The sequence below is a fragment of the Phaethon lepturus genome, unplaced genomic scaffold, assembly GCF_000687285.1.
Source record: "Phaethon lepturus isolate BGI_N335 unplaced genomic scaffold, ASM68728v1 scaffold25112, whole genome shotgun sequence".
NCBI classification, from domain to species: domain Eukaryota; kingdom Metazoa; phylum Chordata; class Aves; order Phaethontiformes; family Phaethontidae; genus Phaethon; species Phaethon lepturus.
In genome coordinates this window covers 22,962-28,157 of record NW_010525304.1, presented here as the reverse complement: position 1 = coordinate 28,157, position 5,196 = coordinate 22,962, and positions in this window count along the sequence as shown.

Sequence of the window (5,196 nt, the reverse complement as noted above, 5' to 3'; positions counted from 1 at the left end):
GGCCAGCTCCTTCCGTAGCTTGCTTAAGATTCGGGTTTCAGTGAACCTGGCTAATCCACCTCGCGTTCGGTGAGGAAAATCAGCTTAACAACGCAATATAAAAACTCGTGCAGGATGGTAACATTTTCCTTATCATCCAGAGACACGGAAGGAGTGTTCTGTATAGAAACGTCAAGCATTAGGATAAGTGAACGTGCATGTTTCTAACCAAAGTAGTATTTACCTAACGGTCCGTAACTAGAAAAACAACGGCCAAAATCGTGACCCTGCAAAAGCAGCAGAACATCAGAGCTATTCGCCAGGCTCAGTTATTTCCAGCACATGAAGCGCAAGCCCCCATCGTGCTCCGCAGGCAGAACAGGTCGGCGCCGGGCCAGGTTTTGAGATTTTCTGTTGGAAAAGCTTTGAGTGCTGCTGTGCAGCTGAATTTAGGAAGTTAATTTGTCAGCTCTGGGCACGCTCAAAGCGAGGGAAGAGAAATATGCTGCTTATTGGAGTGCCAGCAAAGGGACGTTTTTACAAGTACGTGAAAGGGATACACAGCGCAGGGAAATGCCTTCTGGGGGCCTGTTGGGCAGCACAGGTCAGCTTCCCCAGTCGTAGTCCCAGTGCGGTGTCACTGCGCTGCTGTGGATACAGCATACTGAGGGAAAAACCCAAGGGAACGAGGACCTCTCGAGAATTCTAGAATTACAGTAACATTGTAAAACAGGAAGCGTCTTCGGTTCTTTCTAGCAAGATACAATTGGCATAACATTCTTACTTAAGTATAATAAAAAGTCCATCACACCTCTGCTTATGTGACAAAAAGTGATAAAACTGGGCCACGGTTGTCTTCCCTTAGCTGAACATTCAGATAGCTAACACATAGAGCAAAAATATCTGAAAGCCAAACCACGTGAAGACAGTGGCGTGGATACATTCCATCAATACTTCAAACTAATTACCTTCAACATCCTTTACACTGAATGACTTGCACTCCCTAACTCACAGACACTTCAATTTGAAGCAGGACTTTGTTTCAAGATCCTGTACTTAGAGTTCCAAAGACTAGTGCTGCTAGGATGGCTGCCTTTGGAACACGCCAAGCCACAGCTGGAGTCGTGATATTCAGCAGCAGCAGGACAGATTGTTCTATGTACTGGGGAAAAAACTTTGTGCTGACAAGTCCAATTAATATTTCTACAATACTAAATGATTTAGAGAATGACAGAATTCTGTATTCAGAAACTGTTACATGCAGAGGTCAAAGTACCAAGCTCATGCATTAACTTACATATGATGAACCAGAAGCAGCAGTGATGATGACAGCTCATAAAAAAATTGGCAAGCGTAAGATGGAACAACTTTTACAAAAAGGCGTTGAAAGAATAGGATGTTAAATGAAGATACAGGATTACCTACAATAAAATTGATCACCATCTTGGGAACACTGCTGAAGGCTAAATTTCAACCATCAATGTCAGCTGGCTCTTGAGACCACCTTCCAGCCAGGCAGCAGGGTACCACACGGTGGGGTACGGCACTGCTGCAGGCTTACTGGAAGAACAAACCCCAAGGTAGAACTGAATAACAATGCTGGCTGACAGTGATGCTCTGGAGGGATAAAAAATGCCAGTGACAGAAGAAAAGTTTGAGTCAGCTGGAACTTGTTTTCTCAATTTCCCTCTCAGGTTGTATCACCTAAATACTATGTTTTAGCTAAAAGTAGAATTTATCACTTGTTGGTACATGATCTTTATCTCGATTGATCAAATACTTTATTCTACATTTAAGAAAGGACCGATGGACTTGCATGAGTTCTTTCAGTTAATTTTATTGAGTAGCCAAATCTGATAAATTAGCACAGATAAAATAAGCATTTGCATGTGTTACAAATGACTTTTTACAGGGATAAAACAGTGAAAATTACAAACTGTAAAAAGGAGGACAAGTAAATCCTGTCTCAAATTCAGAAGGGGGAAGATTTATAACTTCATACTGAAGATCAAATGTTTGAGTTCAGAAAACAAAGATTTAATATTACAATATTATACACTACTTTACAAAATTAAATTTACTATAAGGATTACATCCATAATAGTAAACAGAACCTTAAAATCACATTTAATGGTCCCCTATTTAACAGCCACTCTGGATCTTTGATTAAATTCAGTTAAGAAATTAATTCTAAATTTTAAAAAAAGTGAATCATTCTAGTTATTGCAACACAGTCTATGTGGACTTAGACTCAAATATATTAAATTAAAAATGATAATGAGAGCAAAGTAAAATGGATGGTAACAATGTTGGCTGAACACTAATGTGTCAAATACAGAAATAGTTTTAAAAAAAAAAGTCTTCAACTAAACAGTAAGAGTACATTTGCAGTGGTAGAGTTGTCATGCTGACATATAAGTACCAGAGCCACTCCTGCCTATTTCTGCAGTTCATCTTCAATGTCCTCATTTTTCAATTTTAGGTAGAAATGACACATCATAGGTAGTTTGTGTGTTCATCTGTCCTGTATTGCCCTTACAGCAATACAAGGTGAACCAGCAGGCCTTTCCCACCACAAGGGAATAAACTAACGAAGTTCAATACAAAATTTCTTCCAAGGTGAACAGAACTCCAAGAGGGTTCATCTGATTCTTGTTTATAATGGTTCGTTCGGTAAAACTCAGGGACCCTAATTCACAGTTGTTAATTGCCACAAAGACTGACATCTTCAGCCATTAGTCTGGTGTATGTAAAGCAGTGAAGCCATCTCCAACATTTATGTTTTTTAAAAAAATAAGGGATATAGTAGCAAAATACAGTCATAGTAAGAAACAGACTTTGGGTGGGCTGTTAGATGCAAGGATGTTTTTCAACATCTGGGTGATAATATACCCAAACAACAAGTTTTAAGTCATAATCTATGCAACTGCATAGCTTCCATTTATGATTTAAATAAAGAGACCACTTTCCCCCTGGAAAAAATCAGACTGTCGAAACTTTAAAAAAAACTCTTTTCACTATGACTAGAAACTGTGCAATTCTCTGAAAAGCTGTTCAAGTAAATACACTCCTGTTTGCTACAGAGACAGCAGACAGGGAAGCTTAAATTGGTTCCATAATAGTCTTTTCAGGCTATTTTAAACATTCTTCTGAATTTTAGCTTCTTGTGCTCAAGTGACAAGAATTATTTCCCCAAAGTAACTCCTCCCCTGAAGTAAGGCAACTCCTGACAATCACATGCAGCTACAGCCTGAAATGGTAGCAAATTATTACCCTATGATGTCCTTTGACATTTATACCACAAGATGTAAGTTAACTAGCCTAATCACAGTACATGTTTGACCGCTTAGAAGTGTTTTACCTGTTCCAAGTTACTTGCCCCAGGAAGTATGTTTTGCAAGACCTTTAAGTTTATCGCTTATTAAACAAAAAAAGCAAACCAAGATTTTTCCATGTGAAACTCTTCCACAGGCATAGGGATACAGTAACTGAAATACTCTTTAAGTTGCTAGCTGTCAATGACAGCTTAATCTCCAAACCGGAACAATTACCAATACAGTTTTATAAAATTATTTTTGTATATAAATTTTCACGTCAAGTTCAATGTCAACTTCCATCTGTAGCTCTGGCAGGGTTATGAGAGTATATTTAAAGCTTTTATTTGGTGCACAGTAGCTTTGGACCTAGGCTCATTACACAGCTGCAGTAAAAAATTTTTTTTAAAACTTCAAGCATGTCTCAAACCATAAACAAACCTTCAAACACAAAATTGTATTTTTGTCTTTGGAAAAGTAATTTCTTTTCCAATTTTAACGTCAGAATATCCAATGTTGTCTCAAAACATTAGGTTTGAAGTGTCATCATACAAACTCCCTTCAGAAACACACAAAGTTTTAGGGGCCTAGCATTCAGTTAATGTAAACAAGAGCCAAAAGTCTACTAAACGTAAACCAAAAAATCTGAGATAACCTTCCTTGCCCTTCTGCTCCCACACCATTCACAAACTGAAATTAAAACTATTCCTTTTACTGAAGAAAAGCAAAGCTTGCCATCTACCTAAGTCTACTTTTGCTGCTGACTCAGCCACTGACTTTTTAAAATGTGCCTCATACAGGGCCAGCTCCTTCCCACTCTATTTTTTTTAACTAGAATACTGACTTATTAAAAGCTTTAACAAATTCAGCCATCTTGTCCGGGTTAAGCTTACCTTTAGTCCTATTAGCCTAATCCAATCCAAGCACTGGATTCTACACTTCATAAAGTATTTGTTCGTTTCACAATGAACAGTCGTTTCATTGCTACTTTAAGCATTACGTTGAACACTGAGATGCTCTGTCTGTAATCACTGGATGCACTTAGAAAGAATTTCCCTGCAAATCATGATCAGTATTGTGAGGTTTTATATCTAGCAGCAAAAAAAAAAAAAAAAAAAAAAAAAAAAAAAAAAAAAAAAAAAAAAAAAAAAAAAAAAAAAAAAAAAAAAAAAAAAAAAAAAAAAAAAAAAAAAAAAAAAAAAAAAAAAAAAAAAAAAAAAAAAAAAAAAAAAAAAAAAAAAAAAAAAAAAAAAAAAAAAAAAAAAAAAAAAAAAAAAAAAAAAAAAAAAAAAAAAAAAAAAAAAAAAAAAAAAAAAAAAAAAAAAAAAAAAAAAAAAAAAAAAAAAAAAAAAAAAAAAAAAAAAAAAAAAAAAAAAAAAAAAAAAAAAAAAAAAAAAAAAAAAAAAAAAAAAAAAAAAAAAAAAAAAAAAAAAAAAAAAAAAAAAAAAAAAAAAAAAAAAAAAAAAAAAAAAAAAAAAAAAAAAAAAAAAAAAAAAAAAAAAAAAAAAAAAAAAAAAAAAAAAAAAAAAAAAAAAAAAAAAAAAAAAAAAAAAAAAAAAAAAAAAAAAAAAAAAAAAAAAAAAAAAAAAAAAAAAAAAAAAAAAAAAAAAAAAAAAAAAAAAAAAAAAAAAAAAAAAAAAAAAAAAAAAAAAAAAAAAAAAAAAAAAAAAAAAAAAAAAAAAAAAAAAAAAAAAAAAAAAAAAAAAAAAAAAAAAAAAAAAAAAAAAAAAAAAAAAAAAAAAAAAAAAAAAAAAAAAAAAAAAAAAAAAAAAAAAAAAAAAAAAAAAAAAAAAAAAAAAAAAAAAAAAAAAAAAAAAAAAAAAAAAAAAAAAAAAAAAAAAAAAAAAAAAAAAAAAAAAAAAAAAAAAAAAAAAAAAAAAAATCATCAAAGAGTTACAGAAAT